Source organism: Equus caballus, chromosome 21, assembly GCF_041296265.1.
Source record: "Equus caballus isolate H_3958 breed thoroughbred chromosome 21, TB-T2T, whole genome shotgun sequence".
Taxonomy (NCBI): domain Eukaryota; kingdom Metazoa; phylum Chordata; class Mammalia; order Perissodactyla; family Equidae; genus Equus; species Equus caballus.
Genome location: NC_091704.1, coordinates 41,245,941 through 41,272,192, shown reverse-complemented (window position 1 = coordinate 41,272,192; position 26,252 = coordinate 41,245,941). Strand labels below are relative to the sequence as shown.

Below are 26,252 nucleotides of genomic sequence, written 5' to 3'. Positions count from 1 at the left end.
AGAAGATACTTTTACCCCCACCCTGAGACACTACTGCAGGACCAGTGATGGCACTCCCTGCCTCAGTCACTGGAGCACTTGCTTCGGAGGATAAAACCCATTCTGTTTTAGTGGTAGCACAATAGCCTGCACTGGGATGCTGTCATAAGGCTGGGGGCACCATGCTGCAGTGACAGTGACAGAAGGGGGCTGTCACAGAGTTTGACATTTCCGGTATTGAAATGATAATAATCAGAGATTATAGCAAAAAAGCATGTGGAAGGAATTAGATTTTAAAAAGCTACGGTGTCCATGGGTAACTGAGATGAGTGAATGGAATAAACCAGTTTTAAAATTTGCATTTAGAAGAACTCTATTTTGTACTATTAGATGGTAAAGTAGGATACTGTACTTGATTCTGCTTCTCTCCCATCCTAAATCCAAGGGAAGAGAGTTTTCTAGAGAATGAACAATATACCTGAACAATTTCAGGGTTTTAAATTTAAGAAATATACTACTACTACCATGGAAGCCTCTAGAATGTTTCTATTGCAAGCCCTTGGGGCAGTGATTTGAGAAGCAGCATATGGAACAGTACAAAAACAGTGTAAATATATGATTTTTCCTTTGCATTTGGCGTCTACAATGGCTATTATGCTTGACCCTTGCAAGAAAAGGTTAAAAAGCTACTGAATCAAGGTGAGAGAAAAGGACTGTCCTTGTACTATTTGATTCCTCAGCCAATACACCAACACTATTCACATCTTTTCAACAACTTTCCCTCATATCTACATATACTTACTCAAACTTACAAGCAGATATTTCATTGTTTTCATGTCTATCTTTCCCAAGTTAGGTTAGATACTTCTACTCAAAGTAACTCCTCTTCCTAGCTCCAAGCTAGTTTTTAAATAAATCATATAAATGAATCTCAGCAGTTGGTTTCCTAGAGTACATAAGATCAAGTTGTGCTTTCTCGTTCCCACATGAACTAATCCCGAATTAAGTCAACATGGATGTGCCGCATATCCGGCATGTGAACTTCAGGGGAGAATGGTTTATTCATTTGAGGCTTTCTGTGAATTCGTCTACGATACTTGTGCACATAAACCTTAATTGTTAAACACGTTCCACTTTCTACTCAAGTGCCGTTACAAAGTCATCTTGAAAGTCTATGCGGATGTGAGAAAAGTTAAAGAAAGCATGATATTTAGAAGCGTTTGCATTTCAAACGTTAAGCTATAAACGAAGAGCCACATACACTAGCAGAATTATTTTATGATATACCACATCGGGGCACTTCAAAAGCAGGCAGGTAATCTTAAACTTTTCCTCTTCCAAAAACCAGGGCAAGAAACACAGCCTGATGTTTGGTTTCTTCTTTAATAGCCTGGCTGAATTATATTAAATCCCAGTGTGGTTTCCCTTTCCAGGCAGAGCCCCACATTTTTATAATCCTCAAAGCCATTGCTCGAGTGTTTCTGTCCCTTTCTGCACTCATGTTTCAGAGACATGCTGTGTTGCGGAGTGTTTAAAGGAAGAAGCATCCAGCTGCCTTGTAACATCAGCACAGAGTAGTAAAACTGAGGTGTACATAGTAATTGTATATAGACAGGTGGAACTTCTTTTTTGTTACATTTCTGTACACAGACCAAAACCATGCAAAAAAGTTTTTACAGTTAAGATCAGCATAAGTTATCTGATTCTACTATGTTGTCTCTGGGTTCTACATGGACTTTTCAGTAGAATATGTCCTGTGTTTTAGTGTTCACTCTGAGAAGACTTAGAATACCCCTTAAGAGTTAGCATTAATCTTCCACGAGAGATTTACCATTGGCTCACATTTCCACATCTGATATGATCTATTCTGGTTGGGCAAGAAATCCACAGCCAAGAGGGCATTAGAGCTTCATCTCCAAGAATAATGGTAACCCTGTTATCCCCCATGGTTAAGAATAATTTTTTTTTTTTTTTCTGAGGAAGATTAGGCCTGAACTAACATCTGTGCCAATCTTCCTCCACTTTATATGTGGGTCGCTGCCACAACACGGCTGATGAGTGGTGTAGGTCTGCATCCAGGATCTGAACCCATGAACCTGGGTCACTGAAGTGGAGCACACTGAACTTAACCACTATGCCACAGGGCTGGCCCCCTAATTTGTTTTTTAAACCACTTATTGGTTACTACTATCTGTGCTTGATATATCAATTATCACTTTAAAGGATCTTTTGTCATGTTTTAGCTGATTTCCCTTAGAGAACAGTTGGTTGTTTTTAAATAAGATGAAGGAAAAAGGAGTCACTTAAAAACAAAAAGGGACTTAGTATTTATTTGTCAAATTTCAGGCTTACAGAGAACCAGCAACCTGATAAGCAGCCCTCTCCCCTCCTAATACCAGTATTCTACCATGAGGAAGGCTAGGAAGTATCCAGAATGCTACCTAAAAGGCCAGGGGAACTCTTCCAGAAGAATAAGAATATAGGGTCACTTGCTTACTTGTTGGTTGCTGGTCAAATTATATAGGTTAACAAATAAGAAATCACTAGGTAATTTCAGGTTCGGGTATATAAGCAGAAAGGTAAATCTGCCAATTTGTTTTCTTGCTCTTTGAGGTGATATAATTAATGCTACTCAGGCATTGAAAATTTAGGAGACAGGATCCAAAAAAGGTCCTGAAATAGCTAGTCCACCTGCTTTGAACTTGTGTGTACACAAATACTCTAAGAAGCTGCTGCACAGCACATACGAGATGGACAAAGTGGCAGAAATGCACAAGTGTCCTTGAGCTAAAGGTCACACTGTCATTATTCTTTCATCTTTTGGGAAATGGTATTGGACCAAATAAGTATGTGGGAGCAAATAAATGCATTTTAAATGGAAGAATGGAAGAATACTAAAGGGCAACATGTTAACCCATGCTAAATGAAACAGATTTGGGATTGCCTTTTTTTTTGAGGAAGATTAGCCCTGAGCTAACATCTGCTGCCAATCCTCCCCTTTTTGCTGAAGAAGACTGGCCCTGAGCTAACATCCATGCCTATCTTCCTCTACCTTATATGTGGGACGCCTGCCATGGCATGGCTTGATAAGTGGTGTGTAGGTCCGTGCCTGGGATCCTAACTGGCAAATCCTGGGCCACCGAAGTGGAGCATGCAAACTTAACCACCATGCCACCAGGCTGGTCCCCAGATTTAGGATTTTAATTACTACAGGATTGAAGCAGCTACATTGAAGGATAAAGTGTTCTAATGTATGGAAATATCTGTACACTGTTCATTCACTGCAAACCTTCAATGAGTACAGGAAGTTCCAACTACAATAAAAAAGCCTATCACTTAATATCAGACTTTTGCTTACAAAACATAAGTAGATGTGACAGGTTTTGTTTCATGAATTCTATATATAAATCCAAGTTAATGTAACCAAAATTGTACTTGTTAGAATCATGTAAGTCATCACCACTAATTGGTCCCCCCTTCCACAATCACCATTAATTTATCCCCCCTCCCTTCGTACCTTAGGAATCATGAAGCACAATCAGCAAGATTGGAGGAGTAATTCAAAGAACCTTGTAACTGCTAGAGCCTTCCAGAAAAAGCCACCCCTATGTGACCTCAAACATTAAATATTGTTCTTAATCTAATGAAGCTTTCAGGAAGTCAATTTCTACACTACCTTTGGCAAGTCATTTAAGTGACAAATAAGTTTAAAATAGATGGTAGTGTTTCAGAGAACTAAGTTAAGAGTCCTTAGGAAATGAAGGCACTACTTACTGGTCATCTTTCTTGGATGTAATAATAATCAAAGAACACAAGGAAAGACCTCAAGTATCACCTCAGTCTGTACAGATTTCTGTACAGATGGCAGAGTGCATTGTTTCCTTTGTCTCTCCCCTCTAAGTTATAAAAAGCTTATTCTGGGATTTAAAGAGTGACTTTGAAGATTTTCTAATAGATATATTCCACTGGATTGTTTTCTTAAGTCATCTCTTCTAGCATAAAAATCATTCCAGGGCTGAGGGAAGGAAAAAAATCCAATTTTTACCGGTTGTGTAAAACCAAGATGTCTACGAAAATTGTCCTAGTTATGTCATTAGACAATATTTTCAAAGGCTCAAGTCTTGAATATTTCATTTCCTTTTTTTCCTTTTAAGATACACTCCTGAAGTAGCATTAATCAATGACTGTGAGGAGCCTAGAAAAATGCTATTTTTCTTCCCCCAACCCAACACAATTTTGGTCTTTTTACTTTTGATCTAGATATTATTCTACAAGTTTGAATAAGTAGTGTCTTAACTTTACATGAAGTAATATTCAATGCAATGTGCTGTTTCTTATAAACCTATACTGCTAGCCCAATAAACAACTCAGTTTGGATATTTTAAAAGGCAATAAGTGCATTAACTCAAGAAATCATCCATTCATACGGTGCCAAAAGAATTGCTGCTTCCCAAAGGGTTTAACTTATGTGAAATGATAAATTTATATACTAGGACAATCTAGTGTTTCTGGTTTTCTAGTCTATAAAGACCCGTTTATTGGATCTATGTCTGTGTCTTTTAAGTGTTGTTCAAAATCCTCTCCAGCTGCAGACAGCTTTAGTATGAATAATGCTGGGTAACCCTCTGCTCCTTTCAAGTTAAACGAGTTTGATTTAAGTTAAGAGTGAGATTACTGTATTGTCTAACAGTTGTGCTAAAAACCTATGAAGTATATTCTGTTTTCTATTTCTCAGAGCTTTTGCTAGAAATTGGGTTGAGTATTTGTCCTTTGCATTAAGTTATTATTTACAAACCTGCCTAGCACTCCGAGTCACATGTACCACTTAATGGACAAGGCTTGGCTTTAGGGCAAGAGGTTGGTCAAAAATCTGACTTACCAGAGGGAGACTTTCCCAGAATAAGCAGATGGGATGACTGGTCTTCCTTCTCCCAGGCCTGTGGAATAGACACCGTCCCTATTGGGTTTCATTACTTTTTCAGATGACAAATCATGAGGATATCTAGTGGGTCTATTGTTCTAGCATGAGATGAACTAGTAAGAATGGTTCCTTATCAAATGCCATTTTGCTGGGCTTCCATTGAGACCTCCTGGCCCACTATGAGATATTCATTTTTATACTGAACTACAAAAAGGCTTCTGGTTAGACTACACAGGAGTGTCCACATCAATGACTTATTACAAAGGAAATTTCCTTGGTTCACAAGAAATGTAATATTTAAGCAAGATGTGTCATTATCTTTTAGAGCAATCTCGTCTGTTCTCTGAACCATTAATGACCTGTTGCAAAATTCCGTGCCTGCAGAGTAATTGATACTTAAATACTTAAGAAAAACATGGGATGGATATAAGTGCTTAGATAGGGGCTCCATTTGTAGCCTCTCTTTATCATCCCTATTATGGTCATTAAATAAAAGTAATTGGAGTTGGTCCCTGAAGCTTTAGACAGATTCACTCCATGGTGGCATCTGATCTTTTCTAGTCTTATTATGTAGGCATTTTTAGCATCAGAGAATGCAATTAGATCATTCATTTCCTTAGCTGAACTCCATAGCCCTGTGCAAAGACAAGTCTTCTCTGAAAGCCACTATTAAGTTCCTAATCCAATCTTTATTAAAAAGACTCAAGATTGTAGACAAGGAGGTTAAGACAAATCCTCAAAAAAGGAATGATCAAGCCCTTCTATACCCCGGAGATGCCTTCTAGTGCAGCAAAATTTGAAATTACAAATATGTTTATAGTTGTAATGTTTTTAAAAAATAGAATATACTCCTTAACAAACTATAGAAGCACGTAGATAATGAGTTCCAGCAAAGAAACTAGAGAAAGAAACAACACTAAGAAATTTTCTTAGTCCCTATAAAATAAGCAAAGTTCTACTTTTAGGGCTAATTATCAGAAGAGGGATGTGAATAAAATTTCTTTCTCAAGGTCAGTCTCTCCAGTGCTGAGGTTCCCTGCCCTAAATTCCACTCTGCATTTGTACCTCCATCTAAGAAATTACCTTACGAGGGTAAAAACAAATGCCATCCCTTTTGACTCTTAGGAGCAGGCCATCCATTTCACAGTGTCCCAGCCAGAGTGGTTACACAAATGGTAAGTTACTGGCTACCCCAGATTTTGCACTGAATCCATGCTATTAGAAAATTAAAAGGGCCTTCAAATACTGACAGCTTTTTTTTTTGTTCAGAGCATATGGGGTTTGGTGATTGATCCCTGCTCAAAGCCCCTACAATTTAGAAACCGGAAACAAAGTTTGCCCCTGAATGCCAGTATCAGCACTGCCAAGTTAATTCATGTAATAAACCTATGTTCCTACTATGTGCCAAACACTCTTCTACAGCTTGGGATACATCAGTAAGCAAAATAAAGATCTCTTCCCTTATAGCGTTTGCACTCTAGCAGGGGAAACACACAAATGGATAATAGTCTTTCAGAAGAAGATAAATGCCCTGGGAAAAAGAATGCAGAGTGAAGGGGATTGGGAGTGCAGAGTTGGGGATGGCTTAAACAGGTTTAGAAACACAGAAGCAACACCATATTTTTTAAAGCTAAATTTATTGAATGTTTATTATAGACCAGGTGTGATGCTAAGACTCTCTCATTTAATCCTATGGGGAAGGTATCATCATCTCTATCTGAGAAGAGAGAAGCTGAATTACAGAAGTTAACCAACCCACTGAAAGTCACACAGATCTAATAGTATGCTCTTAACTTCTTTGTTTTAGAAAAATACAGGCGAAGAGAGAGAATTAAGCTAGTTCTTCAGAGACGTGGAATGTGTTTTAGCCAGAAAATACATTCAGGAAAGATGAATTGATAGCAATGCGTAAAAAATATTTATGTCAGCTTGGCTAGAATACAGGACCCGTGCTGAGTTATAAGAGAGAAAAGGTTGAAAGGTGGGTCAAACTGGATTAGGGTGGGTTTACAGAACTATATTTTGTCTAGACAGTACTGGGAAGACTTTGAGGGTTTGAGCAATGGTGTAGAGGTTGGGGTGGTGACAAATCTGAGTATAGAGTCACAGTATCAAAGAGTCAGATAGCTTTGTAGTATGATAGTTGTGTGAACTTGCCACTTTGAGTGATTCAACACTGCTGTTTCTTTCATTTAAATACTCAGCTAATCTTTTTGAAACAAAGCCTTTTATTTATTTTATTTTATTTATTTGAGTTCATAATAGTTTACATCATAGTCAAAGCCTTTTAATTGAAAGGTTAAGGTCTAACAATCTCAAATGCCAGATTCGAGGTTATCTCATCTTGCCAAGCTATGATGCTCGGTGACCCTCAAACTTCAAATAAACAAAGTGTCCTAGGGCGGCCTTAAAAAAAAAAAAATCAAAGGCTGTTATGTCTTACAACCTTCATTCTAAAATCCATTTCATCTTTAGAAAAAATTCCCATAATGTGAGTTTTTTTAAAACATAGAAGTAAAATTATATTTTGAAATGTGAGTATCTAAAAGAACATCTTTTGAAAAAGGCAGCTATTAACGAAAATAGTCATGTCATTATAGCTCTTCATTTAAAGCAGAACATATAGCATTTTTCCATTTATATGTGTTTCTCCATATAACTATTGAAAGACTAGAATGATCAGTAACACCAAGGAGATGCTGGTTAAGAAAGGTGGTACTTAATAGGGTGAGAGGCAGAGTTCTACATCTGGTATATTTAGAATAGTGATATTAGAATGACACATGCCTTTTTGTATTTTTAAAATTAAATTCCTCAGAGATGTGCTAATTTGTCAGATAGCAACATTTAAAATGTAGGTAAATCAACAACCTAACTTTGGGTAAGGACAGAATCGTGAAGATACTCTAGCTTCAGTCACATGACATGAAACTCAAAAGCTAAACCTACAGAGTGAACATGGGCACATCTGAAAGCATAGAGAACGCTGTCCACAGCAAGCTTCCGACGCCACTGACTTAGACGTCATTAACTGATACCTACCTGTCCAAAGTTGTTGAGAAAAGCTCCTGATATATTAAAAAATGAATGTAAGTTTTGAATCAAATGGTCACTAGGGTTTGAAAAACCTCTGTTACACTAAGATTTTGAAAGTTAGTCAGGGTATGGTCGATTGTTGGTTTCCAGACTAGTATTCTTGGACCCAATGGGGTCTGTGTAGATAGTACAAGTTGGCAACCTAAATTAAGCATTTTGAAGGGCCAAACAGATGTCACATCTTTACCCATAACACAGTTGCACACAAATTAAAAAACCAGGTTTTATTGATTTGAGCAGAAATTGTAAGCCAAAGGGATAACATTAATTATTCAGTGCTGAGCCAAAGGTTTCATCTATTCTCTCAATTTTTATTAGTTCTTCAGTAAAACATGTGGTAGTCACTTTTAAAAGGAGAAACAGAAGGAGAATAAGAAGTTGGCCTTGGTTGAAATATCAGATTGAAAACTGTTCACCACTACGATTATTATTAGCCAGGTGACGACATCCATCGGGTCAGATAGGCAGATGCGCCATGATGAATACTCCATTGGTAGAAGTTAAACCAAGGACTTGAAAAGACCACGCCATCTGGAGAATTTCAGTCGCAGCTTGTCTGCCTTTCTGAGGCCCTGAGCAGATATAAACTAGAGGAACATATGGAAATTGCTCCTTATAAATAACCTTAGAGTTTAAAAAAAGGGACTCAAAACTGTTTTACTTATGCCAGCAGATGATAAGGCAAGCTGAAGTTCCCCAGTTTGCTCACTCTATAATAAATTATAATTAACGTTGCAGACGGGAGTAGCTTGAGTCACTCATTCACCTGGCCATCTGGTTATTGTTTATTGAACACCTACTATGTGCTATGCACTGTATTATGCTGTGTATACAGTGACAAAAATAGACATGGTCTCTATTCTCGGGGGGCTTACAGTATAGGCATGGGAGAGAGAATAAGCAAATAACAGCTACAACTGATGCTAAGAGTTCTAGAGGAAATGTTTCTGATTAGGGTAGAAAGCTTTACTGCTATTAATAATGTTTAGTAAGAGAAAACAAAATTAGTACTACTTCAATTCTGTATAAATTGCTGACTTATTAAGATCAACCATGGAAAAATGCAACTTTTGTTTTAAAGTCTTAATTATCCTCTTCAGTAGACAGTTTCAAAATTATGACATTTACTTAAAACATTAATTAGATGGGGATATTTGCGTTTACTGTTTGGGAGTCTCCTATAACCATACCACAATCTGGAAGGGTGTCTGTGCGACAGAGCCAGTGGGAGGGAAGAATCTTGTGATATGCTAGGTTATTAAAGACTGTCAATGAAGTTTCTTGCAAAATTATCTTCAAATCCAAAGTTCTGAATCAACACTATTTTCATAAACACCAGAAAGAAACACTATGCTCATTTGGCATTCAGTTTTGTCACTTCAGAAGTGCAAGCAATTCAGAGATGACACAAACCTCTATACTCTAGAACCAAACATGTTCTGTGGCACTCTTAATTATCCGAATTTCTAGGCGTACAGTAGTGTCACTTTCAGATCAGGTCAAACTACTGAATCACAGATTTAAATGAAGCAATTATGAAAATGTAACCAGGGGCTCTGACAAGTGGCTTTGGTTATTTAAGGAGCACTACCTAGTTACAAGAGCATTAGCAAAAGAATATCACATAACACTTGGTTAATGTCAGCCTTCATCAAGAAAATGGACTTTTTACCACCCCAAATAGTAAGCCCTCAACAAGTGTTGTTGGCACGAAATCTAACAGTCCAGCTCTTAAGACAGAATGTGGTTGTATCCATAGTTTCTATTAAAAAGTTCTTGCATAGAAAGCCGAACATGTGTGTCTCTATACACTATCTGGAAACAGAGGTGCAGAATTTATTTTGATCATGGACATACCTAAAAAATACACAACAGTCTGTAGCTTAGCATGAAGCAAATATTTTATCTTAGACTGTTCACGTGTCTCCTGAATCTGGCAAACCTTTGACTCTCTCTTTTCCATAATTACCATTTATTTCCATACCTCTCCTCCCTCCCACCAAAAATTTTTTTTTACTTAGTTCCAGCATTCCTCCCCAATCTTGCCTCATCACCATCCCAAGTTGCCGCTTCCAAAAAAGCTATTCTGCCCTGTATCACGTACCTTGCTCCTCACAATTAGTCAACTCACATTACAGTGTTATCTTGATATTGTCTATACACATAGCATAGGTATTAGAACATTTTAAGTAAAGAAACTTTGTGGGATGAACTCTTCCTTCCATCTTCTCCAAAGGGACTAATGAGAATCTAAGTTGTAAGAGATTCTAGTCATAACCGACCAACTTTCATGGCTGAATTCTTGCAGTAGCGCCCTATCCGACCTCATGACCTTCCTGATTTGTATTAATCAGCTATCAGTGTTCAAGTCCTCCATTCACAGTCAACCTTCATAACTAGAATGCACAGTAGATATACACATAGCACCTGTTCCCTGGAGAGGTTGATCTCTTCCATTTACCTTGGACACACACACACACACACACACACACACACACACACAAACCCTGTGCCTTCTCATGTTGCCTATAATACTTACAGCCTTCACCTACTTGAATTCCTACCTGTCATTCAGAGTTCACTCAAGGTGTGTCGTCTCAGGGAAGTCTTCACTGACCTCTCACCAGCCCTATATTTTCCTATACCTGCCACGACCTTTTGTCGCCCTTCGAGTTGTGTAGAACTCTTCCTCTAATTCAAAGAAGTTTTGAGGTCAGGGAATCATTTGTCCTACTTTTCTAGGCCCCACACAGCCTGGTAAAAGAGCAGTAAATTGAAAATATTAGAGGTAACACATATTTTCCACTTGCTCCTTAATATTCAGTTAGGCAAATCTTTTCTCTACTTTGACTGGTGATTTTTCGTGAAATAGTTTTTTCTTCAACTGCTATTCAATCTCTACTCAAACCCATTCTGCCAGTAAAGCCAGGTTAATTCATCTGAGTCAGCATTTTGTTCTCCTGATTTCATAGAGTCCTACTGCTTAGCAAATAAAGATCTACGCTCTTGTCCTAAAAGCCAAAGCTCAGTGCAATCCATCTCTCCTTTCCAAATGATACCACCTCTTACCTCTCTGCCACATGTGCTTTCTCTTGGCCAAACTGCCAGTCAGTATTCTTTGGACATACATCTGCATGATTTGCTTATGAGCTTCTGCCTAGAATGCATTTTTCTTCCTACCTTTGCTGATCTGACTTCCACCACTCCTTTAAAGGCCACGTTCCTTATCACACCTTAGTCCTTTGTTTTCTTCAGACCCTACTCTGTACCGCTTCATTATAATAAAACCATATGTTTGTTGAACAGCTGTCATTTTGTCTAAATTTCTTGTAGGCAGCAATTGTTGACATCTATGTGTCCTTTAGCAGGTGTTAGGCAAATATTTTTATCCAACTTTCAATTACAACCAAATTTTAGTCACTGAGAACTTTAGACCAGCTGGACAAATCAGAAACCCCAAAGGACAAGTTATCAGGCAGCTAAGCAAGCATCTATGCATGAAGATTTCTTTCAGAAGACAGCTTAGACATTGAACGAAACTATCATTTCAATTCAAGTACATGTATGTTTCTGAAAAGCTTCAGCTATAGTTGAACCTTTGTCCAGACAGAAATCAATACTAAATCTCCTTCTTATCAACCAGCTATGGATGGAAGAGCCTGTTCTATCAGTTACATGTTTGTCTTCTATTTCAAAAATGAGATTGCATTTAAGATGTTAGACTTTAAGGCAAAGGTTAAAAAAAAGAAACCCCAAACAAAAACAAAGAAAATAATACCACCACCCAATGTTCATTTAATTAAAGCACAGCCGAGACCCTCCTTTAAAAGACAGATATTTGAGCACCTACTATGTGTACAGTTCCAATTTGTGATCCTGGGATCTAGAGGTCAATTATATGTTTCCCATCTGGATTAACATTGTGCCCCAAAGCCAAACTGGCTCAGCATTCTTCATATGACTATGCCAGCCCTCTGACAAATGTCCAAACACATTTGGCTTATTTCTGCTGCACTAAATGGTAACAAAAAGCATGCTAGCATCTGCATTATATATTATAGAAGATTAGAAGGTCTTGGCCTTTTAATAGGGCACTCAAAATATGAAAAATAAGTGAGGTCATTTGGGTAAAATGTTTACAACAAGGAGGCAGCTGTGTTCAATATGGACACATTTAGTGAAATTATTCTTCACTTGCCAGTTATTTGGGTATGAATTAACTCTAGACCTTGGGAGGACTCAACTGCCCTGCCCAGAGGAGATTTAAGTGGTACCTTAAGAGTCAACATTTGTGTACCTGTACTGGTTGATGAAGCATCTCCACACTCTCCTTGACCCTCACACTGAACAGTTTCAAGGTATGTAGGAAAGACAGTCACCTAATTTTCAGCCCAAATGTGTTCATCTCTAGATTTTAGCTCACTTAAAGCTCACAAGCAGTGAGAACAAGACCATTTTCAATAACAGCTTAGCTATTGCATTGAAAATTATAGTTCTAGAATAGGTACATTTCGGAAGCAACAGCTCTGAGGAAGTATTTCTTATGCCTCCTCCTTTAATTTTAATTTTGAGGCAACTCATTTTACTGATGGAGAAAATGAAGCTCAGATGACATATCTCTTGTCTGAAATGACAAAGCTGGGTTGTAGACAGAGTCAGTTTTAGTTCAGAGCACAAGCTCCTAACCACTAACCTATGTTGCCTCCTCAAAACCAGAGTCCCAATTGTCTACTTCTAGATTACACCCTTGTATTTTTCAGTCTAAGGTGTGATCTCTGCTAAAAATCAGTCTCTGATTAACATCAGTTATTCTTAGGACTGTTTTGCAAGGTGCGTGAGGCAAAGGGTTAGAGACGTTAGGTAGCATGCCTAAGAAATAGCAGAGCTGCGATTCCACCACAGGTAGAGTCTACGTCCTTTGCTTCACATCATGTAGACTTTCTTCTAGATTTCTACTCAGTGGGAGTTCTTCCACTGCCAACGTAGCAACACGCTTCACACAAGCGGTACTCACTAAATATTCAGATATACACCAAGATTCGAACTGCAAAGCTTCATGCTTGAATCCTGGCTCTACCACTTAATGATATGACCTTGGGCAAGCTGATAACTACTGATCACATTGGAGCTAAAAAATGGAGATATTTTTTCTTTCTTAAGTTACTTAAAGTGAAAATCAAATGGGAGAAAGGAACAGTACTTCATAAACCATAAAGCTCTATAAAAACTAAGTACAGTAGGTTCATTTACCAATTTGGAGAGGCCTTCATCTACACTCTGGGCATGGCATGAAAAACAAAATAAAAAGTTTTATAGGTTAGAGAAAACCATCTGGTTCAAGGGTAATGATTTCGTTTACTGGAATCATTTTTAAAAGAAGTAACTGGGACAGTTTCCTAATAAATGGAGATTAATTATGCTCTTTAAAACCTCAAAGGAGGGGAAAGGATTTGGAAGTGAGGTGATAATATAAAACTAAAGAGCATATCAAGAAAGCAACACTAGAGAGAATAGGAAAAATGTCAAGGTCCATGTTTTTCATCTTTCTACATCCTAAGATTCAGTTGAACTGAGCTGTGTTTAAATGTTTTGCTTTATTATTTCCATGACTGTAGGAATTCAGCTACTTTGCTATGTTTTCCACTGAGCAACTGAATTATGAAAGTTACTCTTACATCATGTGGAGGATCTGTTGAAATACAGCAGGATAGGCCCTACTGCTAGAATTTGGTTCAGTGAATCCGGGATGGTAACCAAGAATTTGCATTTCTAACAAGTTTCCAGAAGATGCTGATGTTGCTGGTCTGGGGAACAGACTCTGAGAACCACTGTCTTAGATGAGTTTTCCTTATCTGTGAAATTGACACCAAGCTAACTGAGCGTCCAATCTTGAAAGACTGAATGAATCTGATAGTTAATTGAGAACTTACAGCACTTCACCTGTCATATAAAAGGTCTAAGTCTGTTTCAGAGTAACACTTTGCATCACATTGCAAGGGAGAAATAGGCAGCTTTTTAACCAGAGAAAAGGTTAAATCACGTATTCCTCACCCAAATTGCTTCCAGGTTGAACAGTGTTTCCAACCCTGCTTCTCCAGGATTGTTACTTCTTATTTTTTACTCTGTGTTCCCTAAGCGACAGCCCTCACGCATTCTGCCTCCTGGTAACTTCCCTATAACTGAACACTGACTCAGCCTACCTCATTCCCTCAGAATTCATACCATTTAAGGCGGTCAAAGGTCACTTGCCCTTAGCCAGCTTGTATAAATTCTGGCAGCAGAGAAAAATTGCCAGGCTTCTTCTACATTGAGGCAATAGCTCTTACGTTCCTGAAATTTCATAAGCCTTAATGTTTTGCTTTCTTGATGACATAAAATTTAGCAAGAGTTAGACAATTAAGTATTAGGATTAAAATAAGTTTAGAAGAAGAAGAAAAGGATGAAGTAGGAAGAGAGGAGAGTCTACCTTACTTCTTAAAAAAGTAACTTCCATTTTTAGACCAGGAAGCAATTTGTTCAGATTTTGCTTACCCTAGAGTGGCAGGCTTCCTTCCAGGACAGGAGAAGGATGCGGGAAGGGGAGTAACCATGGCAACCTGCCCAGCTATGTGGGCAAGGATAGTATGGGGCCACACGCACACACACGGAAGATTCATTTCTAGCCTGGTCACCCAGGTTAGTACTGGTGGTCCTTCCCTTCCCACTTCCTCCTGCTATAATGCTGACCGCAGGGGGAAGGATTGCTCCCTCTTGGTAGGGAGGCTGCGGGAGGGTGGAGAAGACTTCCATGAGACCAGAGGAGGTCGGCATGACCAAACCAAACTGCAGGCTTCCAGGCGGAGAACAGAGAGTAACTCCCTGTCTGTTCTAGCATGAGCACGGCACATGTGCTGGCTTTGTTAATATTAAGTGCCTGAATGATTAACATTTTTCAGGTAGACAAGCAGTGTCCAATTTTGACAAAGAAATTCTCCATTCCAACTTCAGTTTTCACAAAGATATATAATTCAGTTGTTCAGGGGGTAAAAACAAAACAAAACATAATTTTCTGAGTCAGAGAGAATAAAGTATTCTAAGCATATTAGATTAACAATCTTTCCAACAAACCCACGGGTAAGTACTATTTCTCTCTTCAGATAAGAAAGCTTAAGTAGAGAGAGGTTAAGCAAGCTGCCCAAGGTCACGTAAGCAGCAGTAGTGTAGCTGGGGTTTGAACCGAGGCAATGGAGCTCCAGAACCCATGCTCTCAACCACTGATTGTGCCAGGTGGGAGGCAGCAACTGGCACAAACGCTAGCCCTTTGTGTCCACACTCAGTATCATTTGCTCCCCTCATCAGAAATTAGTGTGTTTTTTGTAGGAGACTTGATGGCCTGCTTTCTTTCTCATTCACACAATTAATCCAATCAGGATACATTACCATGAATTAGGTTTCCATGAAACACACATATCTGACGTCACAGCTATTTCATCCAACTGTGATTCTGGCCTACCTCTGTGCAATACAGTGGCACAACTTCAACTTTAGAATTACTCAGCAGCACCAGGAAGAATTTTAAAATACCACATCTTGTTCCTCAGGTGTTACACATTGCCAGGGTAGTTTTTATTCTGGTTCTGTTTGGAGGACCAGAATAAGACTGAACCTTATGTGTTCAGTCAGTTACCAAAACCTCTCCAGCCAGTCTGTTGTCAAGTCTTGCCCCCTGGGGAGGCAGGTTCTGCTGGACATTAGGGCAACTTGACACCCTGAGGAGCTCAGTCTTCAGCAGCCTTCTCAAATAGTTCAGCATCTTAGCTTCGTCTTTAACAAAAGCATTAATTACATCGTCAAGTCAGGAGAGACTGAGGAAGAGAAACACATGAAGCCTTCAAAACTATCCAGGTAGAAAATATGGGTGGCAGCCAGCTTAGGCTTACGGACATATGAGGGTAGAATTAGAAATGAAGCAGCACATACTCGCTGGACCACAAGAGCCCAGGTTTCCTCAAAGCCTCTTGCCAGCCAGGAGCCACTCAGCAAGGCATATGTCTTCCTGCTCTCTTAATCTTCAGATAACTGAGGCATGGCCGAGGAGGCCAATAAATACCACCCCCAACCAGCTGGTCAGCAGCCTCCAGAGGTCCCTATACGACCTTTGTGCCAACTAGTATCTTAAAGGCAATTCCCTTCAACCCAAACAGTGACAAAAATCAATTCAATCTTTTGAGCAAGGCAACAAATAAGCCTCATACATAGGAATTTGGACTTTTAGTTGAATCTAAAACTATAAAAGTCTTGAGTGAAAATGCAGACTCTGGATTCTGTCCTTAACAAATTAAGCAAGGCTTTTAAAGTGCTGTGGCTCCCTTCCCTCTCTTACACACTCAGGTGAAGGTTAACGGTGCCCAAGATCACCAGAACGGCAACTGCATGTGTGTCATCGCTCAAAGCTGAAGACTTTCCTTTAACATCTGCTTGTTCTGGTCACACGTTAAAATGGAGGAACGTATACGTTCAGAAGAACTGGTTTCTAGGGCAGTCATTTGGATAAGAAGAGACAAGTTGGGAGCGGGAAGGGAAGGGGGAATTAAGTTAATTCACCAACGACAGGCAAAAGAATCCAGTCTGTCTTAGAAGGAAACTGATTAGGAATTTAGAAGAAGTAATTTGTCCCAGAAACACACATTGGAAAAGACCACGAGGCCTCCTTTGTGCTCCTTCTAGGAGACTGTCCACATTGCACACTCCATGTTGTATAAGTGTGACATTGTTGACTGCCATATACTCAGCACTTCACCAAAAGGTCCTTCCCCAAAGATTAAGGAGAGTTCCATCCCAAATACTCCTGAATTCTCAAGGCAATAAACTCTCTTCCAGTGTCATTGAGGCCTATCTCCCTTCAACGAGGTAGAGACAGAACCTGGGGTGAGTGGGGCACCTGTCCCGAAGCAGAGCAGCCTGATCAAGATCTGGCTGCCGGTGTAAGAAGCAAGAATGGAGAGTGTCATAGAGCATGGAAACAAGCCATTTGGTATCTGCAATGCTCCCCCTTTCCCAGCTAGCTCCTCCCTCCCCAATAGACAGTAGATGCTCCTGTGTGGGGAGCCAACCTCAAGCCTGTAGGAAAATCTATTATATCCCCCATCAAAGCCATTCCCAGAGCCTTATCAGACGTCTTGAAGGCATTTTTGTAGCTGCCTTTCTTCCTCAGCCGTTACTTCTGTTTGAATTAGTTCTGTCTTACCTCCGTCTCCCGCACTCCTTTGCTTTGGCTGATTAGGGCCAGAAATTCTTTCATTAAGTCACTTTATAGTGCAATAACAACATTTACTATTCATGAAGTCGCCCCTCCATAATTTTTAAGTCTTTCCATGTGTCTGGAAGCTTATTTCTGCTCTTCTCATTTTACAGAGTGCCTCTCTTCCTTCCCAACACAAACTAAAAAGAAAGAGGAAAAAGTGGGGGGTGGATGGGGTGGAGATAACATCCAGATTCTTTAAGTGTTTTTAATCCAGTAAAATTTCCCTTTGGACTCAAACAGCTCCCTGGTGAAACTGACTGCGGACCTGAATTCCAGACTAAAAATTAAGAGCAAAGGACGGCAGAAACAAATAACAGAGTCAGCTCTATGCCATGAAAACCGCTATGTTGACTGGGGCTCCATGGTTTTAACCCATTCAGTTTTTCCCCCTTTTCTAGAATTCTTGCTTAATCTTTCCAGCCAGTTTCCAGCAAGCAGGCAAACACCATCTAAACGCTCAGGGCTTTGGGGTTTTAAAACAAGTTAGTTCAGTCTTTTGGGCAGATACTTTCTTAAGAATGCGGGTGTGAGACAAAGTTCACATTTTAATGCCATCCGTTGTCAGTCACCAGGAAAAAACTTCTCCAGGGCACAGACCAGGTCCCTAGCCTTTGTCACAAGGCGAAAGAAACACCCTTCGAGGAGTTAATGAGGCGGTTAGCTGCCACACCGGCGTCCTACCACGGCTGCCCGCAGAGCTTTTAAACAAGCACACAGACACACACACACACACAAAAGGGAGGCGCTTGTTAAATGTCACAAGCTGGACATCTGGAGGCCGACCCCAAAGGTAAGATGCATTCCGTGGACGCATTCCTCGGATGTCAGGCCACAAACCCGCTTGTTTCCCCAAGCACAGTGTTATTTCTAAGATTCCCCAACAGTCCCAGGTCTGCACCCTAAGCGGGGAGAGAGCAAAGGAAGGAAGAAGGTCGGAAAAAATGGAGCCAAAGGGAAGAAGGATTTGAAAGCTACTCACAGGCTGGCTAGCGCCTCCGCGAAGCGAGCATGACTCCTGGTGCCCGAGCCTCCAGGCTGCCGCGCAGCCGACCGGGCGGCCGCGCTTAAATAGCCGCCGGCCGGGAGGGAGCCTCGGAGCCGCGCGGCCACTCCCGGCAGATATGGTTCTAATCAGATGCTGGCAGCTGAGGACTCCCCAGGAATGCGCCGGGATGTTTTTGCTGCCTGGGCTTGGTAACTCCCCCTCAACGTGTCTGCTGAGTCTTCCAAACTTAACTGTTTATTAACTCGGGCTGCAGTCACGCAGAGGACCCGGATCCCCTCGGCTCGGCAGCCCCGCCAGCGGGGGGCGATCGCAGGGAACCGACGCGAAGGGGAGGAGAAAGGAGTAAGGGCTCAGTCCACAGCCCCAGGCTCGTGGGGCTGGGGACGCGGGACAGGGCGGGGTGCAAATAAGGACAGGAAAGGGAAACTCCGCGGGAAAGGGGTGGGATCCACACGACCTTCATTTCACAAATTCCTTCTCTGGATTGCCACTTGGAGTGATGTGGCACACGAAGTCGTCCTGACCCGTAGGGGCCCCTTTGAACAAAGGGCTGCGTTTACTCCTAACTTTGCTGGCAAGAGGCAGTGGATCCCAGCTCAGGTCTGCTGTTTCCACAGTTGAACGTGGATTGCCCCCTTTAAAGGAATTCGTGTCTCTTTCATTGCAGATGTGGGTGCACTTAAATCGGTGGGAAATCTGTGTGTGTATATGTGAAACATACTGTATTTATGTATGAAATATAAACCTGTATATACAGATATAAAAACAATTCTCTTTCTATGAAATCGATATAAACAAAAATGTTCACGTCTATATAACCTATGTAAATAAGCTATATATCTGATATAAACAAAGATTGTATACTGGCTTCCCTCACAGTGTGTCCATCCACGTGTAGACACAACAAGACTTTATTCCCCACTGATTTCCATAGTGTCTCCTGTACCTCCATGAAAAATATAAAATATGAGAAAGGAAATATTTGAAAATGTCGACATACAGTGTTGAGCAGATCTTAGTGAACCTTAACAAGCTGGGAATTCATTTTCTCCATCTTTTAAAGTCATGAACAATTGTAAAGCATCCCCACAAGCTCTGTTACTTTTTAAGAATTATGAAATTACTCTTATGAAAAGCATGCCTATGTTCCCTTTTATTTATTTATTTTTAAGTGGGAGATAGTGTGTTAAATGTGAAAGCGCCAAATTGTGACTTGGAGGGGAAGGGGTTATCGATTTTACTGAGTAAGCAACACACAGTGGATTTGCATTTTACCTCTGGAAACTGGGGGTTCAAATTGGGCACATGGGACACCAAGGATGTATTTTGTGGTCCCAGCCTAGCCCCGACTGCAAAGCCACTGTGTAATTTGGGGCGATTGAATGTGAGTGGCAGTCCCTGCTCTCAAGTAGGTCAGGCTTGGAACAACCAGGCACCCAGGGGCCCAGAGCAGCACGACTGGCGACAATGAGAATATTACCTCTCTTGGCCTCTACTATTTCTACCATCTGCCTCTCCTCACACATGGGGATGCAGGGATGGGGAAGGTGGTGCTGATAGTTTTCAATATTCCTCTGAGCTAATTTGCTATTATTAAAAAAAATGACTTCGTATGAATGACAAGAGATATATAAACTTTAGTCTTAGGATGGTATTTATAACATTTGTGCAGAGAACTTGAATTCTGGTACATCTTAGGATGTAGTGCTTTATTTCTGAGATCCTGAAGTCCAGAGGGATGGTTTCAATTCCAAAGGCCGAATAGCTGGAAAAATGACAACTGATTTCAGGCAAATAGAGGCTTTGACAATTCGAAAGAAATGAATCCCTCTCTTATCCTTAATATGTAACACTTTCTCAACTCAGAAGTGACAACCCAGACGTATTTTTTAAAGACTCTGACCAAGAAATGTTAATTTATGTTTACTCTTCCCCACCAAATGGAAGGGGTTTGTCTAAGAAAGCCAGAGGAAGAAAATATTTCATCTACCATGAGCTGTAGTTTCAAGAGAAGACTTTGAGGAAAAGAGTTCGGTTATGAGCAGTGGGCTCACACATACAGCTATAATGGACAGCTCTGTCATTATACACAGAAAGCTTAGGGGTGGACAGTGGAGAACTCTGATTTGAAGTGCATTTTTATTTCTCTGGGATGCTGATATTGCTTCTGGCAATAATTCAGTGTCCTGCTCACATTAAGGAAAAAAAAAGAAAGAAGAATGAAAGTAAATTTAACCCTTTTTATCCCTGGTGAAACGTAGCCTTCTGTCTCCCTGAAGTTGATCACTTTTCAGTAGGTCTAACATGAGCACCATTGCTGCTGGAGCGTCAGATCCAAGCCCACTCAGACGTGAACCCTGCCTAAACCATGGTGTTTTCTTCTCACCGCTGAAATTCACATTTAGAAAATTCAGGTGAGGAAAATTCAATGCAATATTTGAAAAACTAGGATCCTTGCATGACTCTTCTCCTTGTACAAAACCTGCCTGTGAGGAAGAAGGAAAAAAAGTAAAAAACTGACGGCTGTGCTCCCCGCCGAGGAGAGGGGTAGTTAATCCCGTGATGGCTTGCTGAAGAATGCATGGTTTATTATTAAAGTAATCTCTTAAGATTTTCCTGGAATGTGCTTCCACAGCAACTCTGCCTGTGTGAGCTATCCTATGTGTCTGTCTTTTCTTCTATAATTAAGCTGTTTCTTTTTCCCCCCTTAGCTCACAGACCTACTGCTTTCTCTGTCCCTTCACCAGCTCTTCTTCTACCCTCTTCTCTACTGCTCTTGTTTCCCTTAAACATCCCATTGAGTCCTGCCATTTCCCATGAACTGGAAGTGGCACTTGGGACTCTGCCAGAGGTTAACCGTCTCTGCACCTTGATGCCTTGCTGGACATTTCCAGATGTTCTGATCAAACAAGGGCTGGTTGAAGTCTGTGGATCTAGCCAGGTCACAGCTCTTTTTCTTCCTCTTCAGTGTCATAAAAAAATGAAGAGAATAGCTATTGTTCCCAGAATATGTTCTTTGACCTTGGCTGGTCAGGCATATTTATAGATGCATAAAAACTGGCCTTATCAGATTTGGCTGTTGGCAAGGTAGGACAAATATTAGAGGTTTTTTCTATCAGCCAACTATCTATCTATCTATCTATCATTTTTCTAAAATATTTAGAAGGTAGTCTCATTGAAGGCAAACTGTTTTTGTTTTTTGGTTGTTTTCTTTGTTTTCTTGATTATACCTGTTTAGCACTTCAGAGCTCAATACTTATCGACTTGTGATGTGAAATATTTGCAAAACTCAAATGGAATTTCAAAAGTTAGCATGTTGTAAGGTGAAGGACATTTAAAAATTCAGTATAATCGATTTATGTAACTAATTACATTTTGCTACCAATATAAATTTTTATAACAAGAAGATGTAAAGGGGAAAAGAGCACTCCTGTGAATTACTGGTTACAATATTACCTTATTTGGAAAACAAGTTGGAAAGAGTTACTAAAAATAAAAATATATATTATCCTCCAAAATACTGATATTAATTATTATTGTAACAAACAGTTATACAGTTCTCGATCCTATGAATAAGAATCTGTCCCCTGGAAAGAAAGCATACATATACAATACAAAGATATTAATTGCTGCATTGTCCATAGCAGCAGGAACCTGGGAACAAATTACATCTGTCAATAGGGGAATGATTGAATAAGTTATGATTCATCTGTGCTGTGAAATCGTATGCAATCATTGGAAAGATTAAGTTAGAGTTAAACCTTGTAACATGGAAGGATTTCTATTAGGTATTGTTGAGTGAGAAAAGCAAGATACACAAAAAATGTAAAATATTTTTCTATTTTAGTAATGCAAAAAACAACATCTACCCATATAGCTTTGAGGATATGTGTTTGTGTGAGCATGTGTGATTATACAGGAGATAAGAGACTGGATTGCAGTATAGATTACTGAGGAGCTGATGGAGATGAGAGTAGGCAGGGGAGAAAAATGTGGGGAGAGCTGTGCAAAAAGGGAAAAGAAATTCAAATAGCCTGTACACAGATATGGATATAGATCACATTTGCGCATCTAACAGAATGATATATGCACAGATTTGCATAATTTTAAAAAAATACACCAAATGATTTTAACATAAGGAAAGAGAAGAATTTTAAAAGCAATTCCATAAAATAGCTTTCATTGAGGTGTTTTCCTCAAGGTCTTTCAAAAGTGACTATGGTCACGTGTCGTTTCAGTGATACATTCTGAGAGCTGCATCATTAGGAGGGTTTGTTGTTGTGCAAACATCATAGACTGTACCTACACAAACCCAGATGGTATAGCTATGTGGTGTTAATCTTATGGGATCACTGTCATATATGTGGTCCATGGTTGACCAAAACATTGTAATGTGGCACATGACTGTATTCCTCAGTGTTCTCCTGACCTAATTCAGCCTCTACTTTCTAAACTTTCTAAACTTTAATGCTCACAAAAGACATCCTGGAAGCTTGCTACCAGGGCAAATTCCTGTGTCTAGCCCCAGAGACCTAAACTGGAAAGATGTGTGGGTGGGTTGCTGAGGAGTGTGAAGCGCCTGGGAATCTGCATGTTTAACCAGCACTTCTGGGTGATGTAGATGTTTTAGTCTTGGGGACCACACTCTGAGAAGCACTGTGTTTCCTGTGGTCAAGAGGATACTCATTTTGTCCTTCTCTGAGCAATGAGAACCATGTGGAGGGGGAGCACTGCCAAGATGAAGGAGGCAAGTGCCGTTGGTTTTTAGACACTGACCTTTCTCTCTCCCCTTGGCTCTCTGCAGCCTCAGACAGTCCTGGTTCAGCTGATGACTTCTCTCCCTGCCCTCTCCCCTGTTAAGACTTATTTTCAGAGAAAATTTTGATATCAGCCATTTGCATTGACCTATCAGCAGATATTCATGTTTCCGGTCCTCTCTCTTACTGTGGAGCGCAAGGCACTGCTCATTGTTAAAGGGATCTCAGGCATCAGGAAGAACAGGGACAGACTTTTTTTCCTATTTTGGAGCAGGTAGAGGCGAAGTCAACTCTACCCTACACCCAGGTTAAGGTTACCCAGAAAGAGAGAAGATTATAGGATTTCCAATTCCTGGGACAACCCGCTGCTACCCCTGAAGTCATACTACATCTTGGATTCAGGGAGGCCATTTGAAAATTGAAACTCTGTTTTATGTACATGATTTCCTTTATTATATAGCAAAGGAGAGTGGGTTTTAGGATCTGATCCGAGTTAAAGTCCTGGCTCCACCTCTTACTAACTGCAAGATTTAAGGCAGTCTCAAGGACTCAATTTCCTTATCTATAAAACAGGCATTTTCTGTCTTCCCCTCCCATTTTGGCTTTTGGAGGGAAGCAAAGGAAATCACATTAATGAGAGGACTTTGGAAAGTTTGAGACTATACAAAGACTATAAATTATGTAAAAATTATGCAAAAAGTACATTATTACTAGAAAGGTGTCCTTGTCCCAAATTATTTCCATCACCATTATCAGAATTTCCATTATTAGTAAATCATGTGTTTCGATAACTATGCTCCTCTGACTGTAGTGAACTTTCCTAAGGCTGACTCCACACGTGGGATAGTCCCAGACCCTGATTTTCTCACATATTAGTGAGGATTACTTTATTGGATCAATTTCATCTTGTCAAAGTGAGATGAGTGAATTTTTCCTGAAATGGGGCTATTACAAGGGGAGAGGGGCCAGCCCGGTGGTATAGTGGTTAGGTTTGTGTGCTCCACTTCGGCAGCCTGGGGTTCACAGGTTCACATCCCAGGCATGGACCTAGCACTGCTCATCAAGCCACTCTGTGGAGGCATCTCACATAAAATAGAGGAAGATTGGCACAGATGTTAGCTCAGGGCCAATATCCCTCACAAGAAGAAAAGGGGGAGAAAAGGCAAAAAATGAGAAAATGGACACTAAAGACCAACTTCTTTTACTTCAGAGATATTGCTACAGAGAAAGGGTGGCTCACCATCCATAGACATTCAATTCAATCCAAAAAAATTTCTACTCCACTCCAAGTATGGCCACACGATGTCCTGGAGTTCCTGAACCAGCTTAATAGCCTCAGTTCTAAACTGGAACAGCTACTTGTGAATCAAGAAAGAATACTGTTTGCTGTATTCATGTAATACTCAGGCTCCAAATCACTTCTTATTAGAGAATGGAGAGAAACCATATCTGAAATCCAGCGTAATTTAAGTCCTTAATAATTTTGAAGCTTATGTATATGTGTGTGACCATGCTTACGTGCATTTTCTGAGGAAGTGCACCATAGATTTCATTGGCTTATCAAAGGAGCCCCTGACATAAAGCAAGGTTAAATTCCATCGCATTATGAGTATATAGCCACATTCTTCCTATGCATTCTTATCTGAGGATTTTATCTGAGTCTTGTGTACCAATCTGATATTTGTCCTCACAGCATCATTGTCAAACAGGTTAGGGCAAGGATTCCTTTTTCTAAAGGTTAAGAAATGTAAGCACCGAAATCTTGATTTACTTCTGTTTACAGAGTTACAGCCAGAACTAGAACTATTACTCAACTCTCCTGAGTGACCTGGAACAAATGGCTCCTGCAGTCATGGCCCAACTATAATCAGAGTGCTCAGTGACAACTCATAGGGTTCACTGTATGTTGTATCGGTCTGTCCACTCCTGGAAAAGAATATCTGTTGTGGATACCCCTTCATGCGAAAGACATTGGCAAATGGAAGGTGTCCAAAGCAGGGCCACTTGGACAGTGAGGGAACTTTCTTGGGGACTGAGAACCACCAGGGGCTCTGCCAGTGTAGACTGACTGAATTGGGCAAGTGTAGCCAGGGCGAGAGATACCTTGGGCAGGTGAGGTGGGGTAGGGAGGGGAGATCTGTGGACAGGAGAGCTCTTGCCAACCATCCGAAGGCTTGTCATGTGGAAAGTCAATTAGAATCCTCTCTTTGGTCACAGATGGTGGGAGGGGATCCTGTCCTGGGTTGAATAGTGACCTCCAAGGTTCATGTCTACCTGGAGCCTCAGAATGGGTCTCATTTGGAAATAAGGAAATGCAGGTGTGTAATTAAGATGAGGTCATCCTGAATTATATGAAATCTCACCTCCTTCAGTGAATCTTTTTATCTGCCTAGTGGTACTTTTTGGTTAGAATAACTTGACTTTTTATTAATCCTATTTTGCATTTAGCACAACTCTGGAAGCGCTGTGTCTCGGTGTGAATCCCAGCTCTAGAGTTCACCAGCTGTGTGATCTGAGAAAAACTGCTGAACTTCTCTTCTATAAAGAGAAGGAAATAATAGAACCTCTTTTGCAGAGTTGTTATGAGGATTAAATAAATTAATCTGTCGAAAGGATTTGCAGTAATTTTCAGCCCATAGCTGAGGATAAGGTGAATTGGTCTGAATATTTTAAAAGAACAAGTATAAAAATATTAAGTAAATTTGAAAATAAGTTTACTCTAAGGCTCAGAAATTTCACTTCTAAGTCAACTTAGAAGAACTCCAACTCATTTGCCAAGAAATATGTCTAAGAATGCTTAGAACAGCAAAAAGTAGAAGCAACTTACATGTTCATCAACAGGAGAGCAGACAAATAAATTGTGGTGCATGCATCCATTGGGAATACTCCAGCAGTAATAGGAATGACAGGGATGTATGACCCAGAGCTGCTTGTAGCAACACAGATGAATCGATTAAGCAGAACAAGTCACAGATGAATACATAAAGCACGATACCATTTATACATGCTTTAAAATGTGAAAAATAAAATTACTCATACTTAGAGACATAACTATTCATATAAATGAATATAAAGATGCATGAGAAGGATAAATCACAAATTCAAGATGGTGGCTTCCTTTGGGGGAAGGCAGAGGGAAAAATAAGAGAGAACTCCGGCCATTCTCGTCACTTTTTTTCCTAAGGCTTGATGCGGGGTACTTGGGTGCAT

General features: G+C 40.2%; 1 protein-coding gene across 7 annotated transcripts in view; it reads right to left on the bottom strand.

Annotated features, from left to right (window-relative positions):
* Nucleotides 1–26,252, bottom strand: part of DAB2 (DAB adaptor protein 2) — a 161,959-nt gene that overhangs the window by 31,151 nt on the left and 104,556 nt on the right. For 2 of the 7 annotated variants that reach the window (XM_070245878.1, XM_070245879.1), the window contains exon 1: nt 17,223–17,416. The exons of 2 other annotated variants lie outside the window; for them this stretch is intronic. The gene's annotated coding sequence lies outside the window, so the exon portion shown is untranslated. Of the gene's footprint in view, nt 1–4,858; nt 4,912–17,222; nt 17,417–18,258; nt 18,716–26,252 lie in introns of those variants that run through there. 3 more of the 7 variants (XM_023625706.2, XM_023625709.2, XM_070245877.1) reach the window with 3 other exon arrangements.